This window comes from Lates calcarifer, unplaced genomic scaffold, assembly GCF_001640805.2.
Source record: "Lates calcarifer isolate ASB-BC8 unplaced genomic scaffold, TLL_Latcal_v3 _unitig_5234_quiver_1503, whole genome shotgun sequence".
NCBI classification, from domain to species: Eukaryota; Metazoa; Chordata; class Actinopteri; family Centropomidae; genus Lates; species Lates calcarifer.
This window is the reverse complement of record NW_026117386.1, coordinates 1-13,029: the sequence shown is the minus strand read 5'-3', so window position 1 is coordinate 13,029 and position 13,029 is coordinate 1. Positions and strand designations below refer to the sequence as shown.

The following is a 13,029-nucleotide window of genomic DNA, read 5'->3' as shown; positions in this document are numbered from 1 at the left end:
TGACAGACAGATAACAGGGCTCGTCCGGGATTTGAACCCGGGACCTCTCGCACCCTAAGCGAGAATCATACCCCTAGACCAACGAGCCACAGAGACACACTGATGCACATGTTAAGTACCTCAGAGTCTATTTTACTAAAGCCTAAGATATTTAAGGATTCCTGATAAAACACCTTGCCAACACTTACAGAGCAGAGTATTGTGTCTGGGAACATTATGCTGGGACAACTTACACTGTTTTGCAGCTACAGAGAAGATTTCTCTCTAAACAGTCTGCTTTAGAAGTTAGTCTTAAACCTGTTTGTTTATCAAGGGCTCGTCCGGGATTTGAACCCGGGACCTCTCACACCCAAAGCGAGAATCATACCCCTAGACCAACGAGCCACAACAAAACATGGTCGGTAAGTGGAATAACATCCCCTCAAAGTGTCCTCATTATTTCAGAAAGTGAGTTCAGACAGCTGTTCGCAGAGAAACAGCTGTAAAAAAAAAACAACCTCAGGACGAGGAGACCAAACACAGAGCTAAAACAGAGGGAATACTGGACTGAGATTCATCAGGTGGAGACAAACACCACATGAATAACTCTAGACTGACTGAGCAACTTTAAACTTTGACAGAAACAGATGTCCCTCTGCTTCCAGACTTTATGCTAAACTGAAATGAACAGCTCCTGGATGTATCTGGAAAACTCAATTAGTGTTTCTTTTACCATCCTTTTTGTATATTGGTCTCTGAGAGAGAATCAGTAGAGACTGTTTTATCATACAAGTACCTCAACTGACAGACAGATAACAGGGCTCGTCCGGGATTTGAACCCGGGACCTCTCGCACCCTAAGCGAGAATCATACCCCTAGACCAACGAGCCACAACAAAACATGGTCGGTAAGTGGAATAACATCCCCTCAAAGTGTCCTCATTATTTCAGAAAGTGAGTTCAGACAGCTGTTCTCAGAGAAACAGCTGTAAAAAAAAACCTCAGGAGGAGGAGACCAAACACAGAGCTAAAACAGAGGGAATACTAGACTGAGATTCATCAGGTGGAGACAAACACCACATTGTGGAACTTTGACAGAAACAGATGTCCCTCTGCTTCCAGTCTTTATGCTAAACTGAAATGAACAGCTCCTGGATGTATCTGTTTTTTACAATCCTTTTTGTATATTGGTCTCTGATCTCTATGAAGAGAGAATCAGTAGAGACTGTTTCATCATACACGTACCTCAACTGACAGACAGATAACAGGGCTCGTCCGGGATTTGAACCCGGGACCTCTCGCACCCTAAGCGAGAATCATACCCCTAGACCAACGAGCCACAGAGACACGCTGATGCACATGTTAAGTACCTCAGAGTCTATTTTACTAAAGACTAAGATATTTAAGGATTCCTCCCTTTACAGGTCAGATAAAACAACTTGCCAACACATACAGAGTATTGTGTCTGGGAACATTATGTTGGGACAACTTACACTGTTTTGCAGCTACAGAGAAGATTTCTCTCTAAACAGTCTGCTTTAGAAGTTTGTTTATCAAGGGCTCGTCCGGGATTTGAACCCGGGACCTCTCACACCCGAAGCGAGAATCATACCCCTAGACCAACGAGCCACAAGGAGCTCTGATTTTAACCACAGTAAAAGTCTGATCAAGCATCTTTGTTAACAAGAAAGTAGGTGGAGCATTTTTGAGGTTCTGTAAGTATTGTCACAGTGTCTGACTTCACTCTAATATTTATAAAACTACTAACTTACCTTGGAGAAACTCTAGACTCTCTGGGAGCTAGTGGGCTCATCCAGGATTTGAAGCTGGGACGTCTTGCAGCCAAAGTGAGAATCATACCAACGAGCCATTTCTCCTGTGTTTTGACTGAAACACAGAAGAAACAGCTTTGCATATACAGAACAGAGTGGGATTTTTTTTCCAAGTCTAAGTTTTCCTGTAGCTCCAGTCTTTGTGCTAAGCTAGGCTAAACAGCTACTGCAAACATAAAGGTTACAGGCTGACAAAACACTTGTTAGACGTCTAAGACATACAGCTTCAGTCAGATCTGGGAGCTGTTATCAAGGGCTCGTCCGGGATTTGAACCCGGGACCTCTCGCACCCTAAGCGAGAATCATACCCCTAGACCAACGAGCCACAAGTTCCACACAAAGCTCTGGTTAGTCAGTGCTGAACTGAATCACTTCACGCACACAAAGCACTCATCATGGCTGCTCCAGCTTCTGTTTCCACTGCTGAAACAGACATTAAGTGGATGTTAAACTAAATAAATCCTTTTATTTTTTCAGTTAAGACAGGGTGTCTCAAAATTGTCCCAAATTGTACTCCAGGGTTGACCAAGGGATTTGTGGGAGCCCAAGAATAACCAGTCTAATTTCACCCCCTGGAAGTTTGGTTACACCTCTGTAAGAGTGAATTTTGGGAATATGTGTAAAATGCTGCACAAAACATGTAGAATATTTCATTTTTCATTTGAGGATGAAGCAGAGGAGGACGAAGGAAAAATAGATTTACTTTGTGATCTGGCATTCTGGGTCATGAGAGGATGAGGTCATCTTCTTTCCAATGAGAGTGTCTAAAATCTGTAATTTGAAAGTGTTAAAAAATACAAAAGGCTCAACACACACATAAACTGAGCCCTGGGAAAAGACTTTAACACATCGCATTAAAGCTCTGTAATTGTTTTTATGGATTGCTTCTTGTAGCCATAATTGTTCACGACTCCATAAACGAGAGAGAAACAGCCCAGACGGTTCATTAGAGCACAGAGCGTCTCGTTCACGCCGCAACACAACGCGTAAAACAAGGAGAGAGAATCTGTTAAAGACACTTCAGTGAGAAAACTGTTGAAATAAAAAACACATGGAGCTGAGAGGGAGAGAGTTTCTCAGCGGTCATTACTGTGGTGTTTCTGTACTGCATTTCCCAGAAGTCACCAGGAAATCCAACAGAGTGTAGCTCAGGTGGTGGAGCATGTTGATCCTCCTGTCCAGATGCTGAAGTGTCCTTAAGATGCTAAACGAAACATAAATATCATCACTGGACTTAGATTCGTCAGCTGGACACAAACAGCAGCACAACAGGATGATCATGTTGCACTGCGTCTGCTGGATGAGGAAATGTTTGTGAACAAGTTTGCCACAAGATCTTTACAAGGGAACAATGTTGGATGTTGTGTTTCCAGCTTGTTTTGCTGAACTCTAAAGCAGCTTTAAAATGTCCATCAAAAATAACTCTTTCTGGGGGAATAAAGATGAAAACATCCAGAGTGATTTCAGACCTGTGTCTCCTCCACACTTCAGGTTCTTCTTTCACAGCTGGTTTAGTCATCTGGTCGACATGAAGCCCTTCTTTCTGGTTCATGACTTGACTCCAGAGTGAGGCTCTCATGTTTGTTAGGGTGGCTTTTTTACAGCCGTGAAAATAAAAGGGGAAAACTGAGAGTTTTTGGACAGACTGGACTCAGTTCATAAAACAGACTGTAAACCCTTCAGATGCAGATGCGTCCAGTCCGCTGGGTAGCAGTGAGGGAGGAGGCTTTAAGCATGGGAGACGTTACTTTCCAGCTACAAACTGACCCAAAAATCAGCCAATTAGAGGGAAGGTTTCCTCAGAGTGAATGTGTAACCTGATTGGTCGCAGCGGGAGCAAACCTCCTGACCTCTGGCAACGTCGGTGCTGAGACACAACATTCGTGTTATTGTGAATTCTAACCACAGCAGGACGTCACACAACACAGAAGACACAATTCATTTCCTTTTCTTATCGACATTAACACGTTCCTCTCCACAGCCTAACACAGCCCTTCACTTTAACAGCATCACAGCACTGGATGCTGAGTGGAAACAGGGTGTGTCATTATTACATGTAAGTGAATGTTGTGTTTTGGCAGTACTGAGTGTAAAAGACATTAGTGGACATTTACAGAGTCATGGGAAACCCCTCGTCTCCTTCCAGTCGTCATAAATTTTGTCCTTTATTTGCATCTGGAAAGTGAAACTCTGCAGCTGATAAAATCTCCCAGACTGTGAGTTGATTTGCACAAAAACAATGATAGGTCAATTAAATGCAGTTCTCCAATGAATGTGTGAATGAAAAACTTTTAATCAAAGACTTAATGTGAAAGGTTTCTTATATTCTCGCAGCTCTTTAGCTCTTTAGCACATTTGCCTGATCCTTTCCTCTTCTCACTTCATGACTCTAATGTAGACTCTGGTCTGTTTCTCCAGTGAAGACATTGTTTTGTTTTCCTTCTCTTGCAGTAGAACTCATTACACCAGCCCTCAGAATCTCCTGTCAAATGTCATTTCCAGAAAAAATATTGTCTCATATTTTCTTCACCAAGCTTCTAGCACTGTGTATTTCACTTTTTCACTTTCTCATGAGACCATACAGAACTTCAGTGTTAGGGACGTATCAAAGTTCAATGTTCCTGAAACTCAGAGAAAACTCAGGAGGAGCTTGTGACGGTCTGTTAGAGCCACACAGGTAGAATAGCTGAGCTATTCAGATGAAGCTGAGCTGAAACTGTGGCTCGTCTCCTTCCTCTGCCAAACAGACATGATGCTTCTTGACAAGTGAAATCATCCTCCAAATCTGAAGACTTCCTCCCTCTGAGGAGTTCAGCTGTGAAAACTGTTGATGCAGCAGCAAAAGAAAGAAGTCTCAAGAGAAAGAAAAGTCCTGAGGGCAGATAAACACAAGCTTCATTAGCTGCTCAACAAACAAATATTTCAGACATGTCACTGTACGGTATCTGTCTGGAGTCGTCATTTATGTGATCCAGACTTAAATCAAGAATCTGCTGACGCCAAATATAAAATAATAATCTGTTGAAATCTTCCGTTCTTCAACAGTCTCTGCTCACAAATGCATCACCACAAGATCTACAAGTGACTAATGGAAAAAAATCTAGAAACTTGGCTGAAAACTCGTCAGTTTTTGGAAAACGGATGAATTCATTTAGAAACTAAACGTTTATTTTTTTCTTTATATTCTTTTTCAGAGTCTAATTTTACTCTGACGAGTGAACGTCCTTTTCCCATCCGTCTCAGGTTTCCAGTTGACATTTACAGTCTGAGTCACAGATGTAACTGATGAACTGTGATGCAGCAGCCAGTCACTCTGTTGAAGGTCAAACAGTCTGACTGACGGGGAATATTTTCCTCTTGCAGTCTCAGCAGCTCAGCAGGCAGTTTGTTTTTGCACTAATGTGGTTTATAGTTTGTGGGAAGGGGACAGAGACGTCTTCCTCCTGCACATTCTCAGTCCTACACCCTGATTGCTTTACTCTGTGGATGTATTTGTGTTGTGTTTGCCACAAATCCTCACCGGCAGAGAGAACCAGGCCTGGGCTCGTCAGGAATTTGAACCCAGGACCTCTCACACCCTAAGCGAGAATCATACCCCTGGACCAAAGAGCCACGAGGTCTGCAGCAAGAGTCTGGTTAATGAGAGCTGAACTGAATCACTTCACAGATAGAAAGCAGTCATCATGGCTTCTGTTTGTGCAGCTTTAAATCAAACAACTTCCTCCATGTTCACCTGTCGTCTTAATAAATCCACGATGTCAACTCGTTGTGCAAAGCTGAGTCTTCATCGGTAGGGTTTCTAATCAATCCTGCAGATCAGCAATTAACAGAGGGTGTGTGATTCATAACATGTGACATGTACATAGACCTCCTCAGACTGAAAGAAGTTCCAGTGGACACAGACAGAACTGCAATGACTGCCATGACGTAAAAGGCTGAGCTGAACGCTGTGATAAGACAGAGCAGGCAGGAGGCTGTGGTCTACAGACTCATTAAAGGTCTTTATGAGTCCAGGAGAAGGTTTTTATTCTCCTGAGTCAGTCGTCTGCTGCTGTGTTCCCGTGTGATGCTTTTAAAGGAACAACAACCCTCCTCCTGCTCCTCCTCCTCCTCTTCTTATCTACAGTCGTCTGAGTTGAGGTGAGATTGAGTCAAAGCCTTTTACTGTCTGAGATCCAGTCAGCTGCTGCAGGTTTCCACTGAGTTCACCCTGTTAGTGAGTGTTTACACTCAGCAGCTGTCAGGCTCTTTGAAAACCTTCACTAAGTGGTTTACACCTGCACAGGATCCTTTGGCACGTTTACTTATCCTCTACATCAGTGGATCCTCAGCTTCTTCTGTCATAATCTCTCTGGAAGCTGAAGATGAGCTTAGTTTCTAGATGAATCTGATTCGTTCACCATCAGAGAGCCAGCTGTTACAACTGTTCTTGAAATAGTAATTTAATGAAGATATCTCAATGAAAAGCATATCTCTTCTGTATCTCTCTCCCCCTTCTTCTTTTGTGCTGACAGAAACTGTGAACCTGCTGCTCCTCCACTCATTTAAATCTCCTCTGGAGCTGCATCCTTGTATTTAAAAGTGGATTTGAAAATGTTTGAGTGTGTTGCTGCAGCAGAGGTCATGCAGTCATTCAAATCTAAAGGGTTCAGTGTCTGAGGAGCAGGAATAAGATCAGAAAATCTCATTTAAGTTTGGACAGCAGTTGTTGAGATATTGGACTCTAATGAAAATCCAACTGATCCACAGCCTGTTTGGATGTTTTCAATCATTAAGTAAATTTAAACAGAGTAAGAACAGATCAGGTTACAGGGCTGTCAGCTTATTAATAATTAACAGCCTCCTCTGATGGACCTCCATCATACCACAGCTGTCACCTTTGACCTTCAGAAATCAATAATCAGCTCATCTTCTGCTTTCCATCGACACCCCCGCTGGGAGAGCTGCTCTGCGGTCAGCAGCTCGTCTTTTCATTAAGATCAAGTGATGCCATCTGCCCGGTTCACTTAACAATCATCGGACAACCTGGACAGTAAATACACTGCTGCAGGTGAATCAACCAACAATTCACTCACACACCTGCTCCCAGTTTCCTCGTTATCCCGTGCAGCTCTTTAACGAGCCTCCTCCCACCAGCTTCTCGTCAGATCATCTCGCTCTGAGCTCACAGTGAGGTTTCACTCTCATAAACTCATCGTCTTCAGTGGGTAAACTTTACTCTGGTAAACCTCAGTGCTCTGTCCTCGACCTCCCTGGTTCACCAGCACAAATCCTCTCGGTCTGAAAGCCCGAGGTGGAGGAGCGATGCTTAAATCTCATAATGAGTCACAGATTTGTTGAGGTTCCTCTGATTGGAGAACAAAATCCTCAATGCCAACTGAGTGAATCTTTCCACCCAAACAGCAGCAGATCCTCTGACAGTCCCACAAATATCTACAGCATGACTGGACTTACATGAAACTGAATGAATCTGAATGACTTTAGTGATCCTGTCACTTCACCTCTGGGTGTCACCTTTTGTTGGGATTTGACATCGGACTTGTTGGTTCTGATTTTGGAGAATTAACTTGAGACTTACTAATCTTGAGTTAGGACTTGATAAGAACTTGTTAGACTTGATTTGGGACTTCTCGGACTTGACTCAGTTGGGTTAGGGGTAGTTGAGTTGGGATTTGTTGGTCTTTGATCTGGGACTTACTTGGGACTTATTGGGTTCGACTTGAGACTTATTGGACTTAATCTTGGGTCTTGGTGCTTGAGACCTGGGACTCTCCAGACATGACTTAGGACTTGTTGGACTTAGCTTCATTGCCAAGACTTGAAACCTCTTTGTGACTTGCAAAACACTGACTTTGTCCAACCTCTGTTCAAAACTTACTTCAGTGGGAATTTTCCTTTTTTATGTTAATAAAATATAAATTAGTAATGTTGGTTGATCCGGTTTAACTCTTCCTGAGGTACCACCAGCATCAGGGGGAAGTCACCTATCTCCTGGATCAAAACTGCCCAGTCAGCAGTCTGATTTCTCTACTTTCCGTTCACGTCGCCGTCAGGTATCTGCAGCCATCAAACGGCTTTTAAAGGCAGTGGAGCTTTGTAATTACATTGCTGGTTGTGCTGGCAGCTCTTTGAAGCCCACGGTCCGTTATGGCCCTTATTGTTCCCCCCAGGGCATCATGGGAGGACCGTAAACTTCAGCTGCACCAGTTTATGGGTTTTTGCTCTGAAATGACTTGGTGATCTGAGCAGGAGAGGAGACGAGGCAGACGGTGTGAGCCACAGCTGTGGAGTTCAATTCAAATAAAAACTGCTGATCATTTAATATTTAAAATTCAGGACATCCTGTGTTTTTAAAGGTTTGAGAAACGACAGAACAAATACACCTCTGATGCGCTGCAGAAAATGTTCATGGAGATAGAAACCAAATAAAATGACAGGCAGAGTCTGAGTGTCTGAGTGTTCAGCTCTAAATGTTGGATTAACCAATGAAAGACATTTGGATACAACGTGTTCTCTTGTGTTTTACAGCTTGTATTCAAATACATTCCAGGTTAATGGAGGGGTCACTGTTAAATGTAAATGAGAAGGAGAAACCGGCCTTAAGATTTTCAGTTGGACTATCAATGATAATGCTTTTTTCTTACACTGTTTGTGTACAACAGACCAATATCTGGTCACATATTGCACCTTTTTTCTAATGACTCAAAGTAATGTAACATTCTTTTGTTTTGTTGTTGTGTTTTATAGATTGGATTCAAAGGAGACAAACTGCCTTTAATTGATTTAAATGAGTTTTGTGGCACTGATATTAACACTGAAAATGTGAATAATACAACATTCACTGCAGTCAGTAATTCACTAGTACTGGTAAATGTGATGCACATTTTAAAAAGACATGACAATAAATAATTTTGTTTTGAAGAGAATATTCCCGTCCTTATTTCTGGTAAATCAGAGGTTGAGCTTGAGAGAAGTTAATGATATTGTTTGTAACAAAATTAAAGAATTTTATTTTATTTTATTTCTTTTACAGATATAACAAATAATATTTTTACTTTAAGTGAAAGTGAATCTTTGGCTAAAGGAAAAAATTCAATTGATATTTAATCAAAATGTAAGTTTTCAACTAAATTACAAAGACAACTCAAGAAAAATTTTTTAAAGTTAGTTTTACTCTCATTCTCACGTTCAGAGTTTCTGCAGTGGGAGGCTCTCTCTTATCAACTGATAAAATATTAAAGTCAACATGAGCTGCAGTTTTGCATGTTAGTTAATATTAACCAGTGTCATCATCTTCAATTATAAACTCATTGATGAAGGACACAGTGAAGCAGACAACACACAACTTCAGCTGTTTCCTTTTTTCACAGCCTTTGAAAACTTCTCCTGCTAGGTGAGTAAATATAATTTCCTTATTTATCGGAACGTTGTTTATCCCTTTTGCTTTTGAAATTTCACTTCTGGTGTTTTTAATCTGAGTTTGAGACCTGGCTGCTAAACGATGCTGATTTGACTTAAAATCAAACGTCTTTGACTTAACCAAAGAAACCAGTATCCATGTGTTTATTGTTGTAAATAATAATAATATTGTTGTTAGGTGAGTATTAACCACAGCATCAGCTGTAATTTTAATAAATTAATCTGAGATTAATGGCAGGTCTAAGTGGGTTTGTGGTCCTGGGGCTTCCTTTGAGATTATGATTTATATTTCCCCATAATCTCTGTTCATCAGAAACACACTAAATGTTTCTTCTCCATCCTGCTGCAGAGTTATCAGGTCAGTTGTCTCTCATACGTTGTGATCAGTGTGATCAGTTTCTTTCTCCTCCTGTGGTTTAGTGTGTGATGGAGGCAATGGTGTGTGAGGCCATCCTTTCAGTTTACATCATTTCCTTCCTGATTGGCTGCCAGCCAACCTGGTCGCTCTCTACGCCTTCAGTGTCAAGATCCACTCCAAGCCTCTTCCAACAGACATCCTGCTGCTCAACCTGACGCTGTCTGACCTGCTCTTCCTGATCGTCCTTCCCTTCAAGATGCACGAGGCAGTGTCGGGCATGAAGTGGACTCTGCACCACTTCCTGTGCACCATCACCACTGTCACATTTTTCCACCATCTACACCAGCTCCTTGTTGCTGATGGCTGTCAGCGTGGTTCGGTACATCGGAGTGGCTTTCCCTGTCGCCTTTCATCAGCTGTGTAGACCTGTGTACGCAGTGGTGATCAGTGCTGTTGTCTGGCTGATCTCAGCAGCACACTGCAGCATTGTTTTGATCATCCAGCACCACCCGACGCTAGCTAAAAACAACTCCAGTGTTTGTTATGAGAACTTCACAGAGGACCAGCTGAACATCCTCCTCTCAGTCCGTCTGGAGTTCTTCTTGGTGCTCTGCCTTATACCTCTTGTAGTTTCTGTTTACTGCTACCTGCGCTGCATCCTGATCCTGTTCAGCCAGCCGATGATATCCCGGAAGCAGAAGCAGAAAGCCATCGGCATGGCCTCAGGAACTCTGGCTGTGTTTCTCATCTGTGTGGTGCCGTACAACGTCTCTCATGTAGTGGGTTTCTTCCAGGGTGAGAGCCCAACATGGAGGTACTACGCCTTGCTGCTCAGCGCCTTCAACACCTGCATTGATCCCATCATCTTCTACTTTTCCTCGTCCAAGTTTCACTGCACTGGAGAAAAGTCCATTTTCAGGAAGTGTGGAATCACTGTTACAGAAAGGCACGGCACACACTCCAGCTAAGGAAAATACACACAAAAATAAACATTATAATATTATGGCATTATGTCTGAATGTGTATCTCTGTAACAGTTATTGTAACTTGACTGTAGTGTGTGTGTGGCAGCAGTAAAGTGGTGCTTTTATGATTAGTGTGCTCAGTTGTGGTAACTGTTTAATATTCATCAGCAAAACACAAGAAACAACCGAGTGTGTAGGACCAAGAAAAGTCACTAAAACTCTTGTCCAGAATGTTCACTCCATTTACAAGCACAACAAAAGACAGTGTGGGCAGACAGCAGCACATAGATTCACATCTAAAATAATAAAGAGTTTCAGCTGAAGGCTACATTTTGCATTTATAGTTTCTATGGAAGGCTCAGTGAACTTTGAGAGGTACATGATATGCAAATTCATTATATACAGTAATTCAGGGCAATTGTGATGTTGAATTACAGTGACGTTAGTTTTTTAGTTTGACCATGACTCACTTGAAACAAACAACATTAACTGCTGTGATAGTACAGCTGTGACGGAGCTGTTAAATGTTAAATATACAATATGAAAAACAACATCACCGAAAAACCTGTGCAGCAAATAAAAATGAGACAGAGAATCAAGTGAATTAAAGTTTGCAGAAGAAAACAGAGATTTGTATATAACACATGTTCCACCTTTATACTTGAAGGAAACTGAACAGTGGCAATAAAGTAATAAATGCAGTGTCAACATGAACAGTCTCCTCTTCTCTGTAAAATGCAAAACTGTGGCTCATTATTTATTATCAAACATTTGCACCTATTTTTCTGTCTTTGTTGTACTTTTCAGCCCCAAGTCCTGACAGCAAAGAACCAGTACATCTGCTGCTGGTACTCTCCTATGGATCATATCGAGGGGTTGTTCAGGTTGGAGGACTTGTTGACATTTTGGTTTGTGACTGTTTATTGTTTCACTGAAAAAAGAGACTGGAGGCCGAGGAAACTGCTCCTTCTGTCCAAGCAACAAAGTTAGATTAACTATCTTCCTTAACATCCAGTCTTTTTTATAATCCTAGATTAAACAGGTCTTCTCATAAACAGTCCATGCAAGATCTTAGGATAGATGGAGAACTGTGCTACAAGACCTCCATAAACTCCTCTTAGCAAGGGCTCGCCCAGGATTTGAACCTGAGACCGCTCGCACCCAAAGCCGAATCTTACCCCTAGACGAGCTATGTTGAACAACGTCCTGCTTGCTATTGCTTCATTTTGACAAACCTGGGTAAGTTGTTTTCTTCTGCTTCTTATCTTTCAACCTTAGCTGGGCTAAACAGGCCAGATTTGGAGATCTCAACAGGTTATTTCTTTACAATCTTTTATTTATTTGCAAAACACGTTGGCACTGATTTTTCGAACTCAGGTGTAAAAAATATCTCAACAATGATACAATGCAGTGCCTCCGCATCTTTTCAACAGGACTAGATTTCCCTCTGCTTCCAGTGTTTATGCTAAGATAAACTGAACAGCTCCTGGATGTGTCTTGAACTTCCCATGAAAGGTTTCTAAAGAATGTGGTCAGTTTGGAGAACTCCATTAGGGTTCAGGTGTTCTTTAATTGCTTTTGCCTGTGTAGTTTGCTGTTAAAGAACCTAACATAAACATCAAAGGCAAAGCTTGAACTTGTTACCTTGAGGGCTCGTCCGGGATTTGAACCCCGGGACCTCTCGCACCCAAAGCGAGAATCATACCCCTAGACCAACGAGCCACAAGAAACCTGGGCAACTAGGTGCCATAACTTCAGCCCTAGACTGATGAGCCAGGACAAGAAATCTTCAGAAAAGTGTTGAATTTAAGCTGAAACAGTGTTATAGATACAAAGAAGTCTGTATAGTTTCTTTTAACTTTCTCTTTGACAGAACTGAACCAGCTGTTTCCCTCCGTCTCCAGTCTTTATGATAAACTTGACTAAAGAGCTCGTTCTTGTATAGGAGAACCACCATCCAGCTGCTTTCTGGAAAGTACCTGTGCAATTTGTCATGTAAGAACAACACCAGAGTCAAAGACAGAACTAATTACTTCATGGCTCGTCCGGGATTTGAACCCGGGACCTCTCGCACCCAAAGCGAGAATCATACCCTAGACCAACGAGCCAAGACATGGAAGAGGTCATCCAGTAAGAATTTGGTAAAAACTTATGCATATCACTTTGAACAAGCGACGCTAACACTTTCTCTCCATGTGTTACACTCTTCAGTTCGCTCGCCTGAACTGATGCTGTGATGAATGTTATTTTATGGAGGAGGAGCTGGTTTCTCTTTGCCGTCCTCCCAAATAAGAAACATGAAATATGTGAAGTTATTTAAGGAACATACTGCATGTCAGCTACAAACTGTGTGAGATCATTCTTGGGTTTTGCCAGCAGCGTCACAGTGCATCAAAGACTCACACAGAGTCTTAGTGGGGTGTTCTCATGAAGGGATTTATATCCAGGACCTCTCACACCCAAAGCATGAATCATAG

At 42.0% G+C, this 13,029-nt stretch overlaps 8 non-coding genes and 1 pseudogene across 8 annotated transcripts; 1 reads left to right on the top strand and 8 right to left on the bottom strand.

Moving 5' to 3' along the window:
* Positions 1-16: 16 nt before the first annotated feature.
* trnap-agg (transfer RNA proline (anticodon AGG)) lies at positions 17-88 on the bottom strand. The gene has a single exon. It is a non-coding gene; the product is annotated as a tRNA-Pro (tRNA).
* Positions 89-312: 224 nt separating this feature from the next.
* Positions 313-384, bottom strand: trnap-ugg (transfer RNA proline (anticodon UGG)). The gene has a single exon. It is a non-coding gene; the product is annotated as a tRNA-Pro (tRNA).
* A 413-nt stretch (positions 385-797) lies between these two features.
* Positions 798-869, bottom strand: trnap-agg (transfer RNA proline (anticodon AGG)). Its single transcript has one exon. It is a non-coding gene; the product is annotated as a tRNA-Pro (tRNA).
* A 376-nt stretch (positions 870-1,245) lies between these two features.
* On the bottom strand, positions 1,246-1,317 carry trnap-agg (transfer RNA proline (anticodon AGG)). The gene has a single exon. It is a non-coding gene; the product is annotated as a tRNA-Pro (tRNA).
* A 218-nt stretch (positions 1,318-1,535) lies between these two features.
* On the bottom strand, positions 1,536-1,607 carry trnap-cgg (transfer RNA proline (anticodon CGG)). The gene has a single exon. It is a non-coding gene; the product is annotated as a tRNA-Pro (tRNA).
* Positions 1,608-2,063: 456 nt separating this feature from the next.
* trnap-agg (transfer RNA proline (anticodon AGG)) lies at positions 2,064-2,135 on the bottom strand. Its single transcript has one exon. It is a non-coding gene; the product is annotated as a tRNA-Pro (tRNA).
* A 7,520-nt stretch (positions 2,136-9,655) lies between these two features.
* LOC108873956 (free fatty acid receptor 2-like) lies at positions 9,656-10,556 on the top strand (annotated as a pseudogene).
* A 1,645-nt stretch (positions 10,557-12,201) lies between these two features.
* trnap-ugg (transfer RNA proline (anticodon UGG)) lies at positions 12,202-12,274 on the bottom strand. Its single transcript has one exon. It is a non-coding gene; the product is annotated as a tRNA-Pro (tRNA).
* A 315-nt stretch (positions 12,275-12,589) lies between these two features.
* trnap-ugg (transfer RNA proline (anticodon UGG)) lies at positions 12,590-12,660 on the bottom strand. Its single transcript has one exon. It is a non-coding gene; the product is annotated as a tRNA-Pro (tRNA).
* Positions 12,661-13,029: the final 369 nt, after the last annotated feature.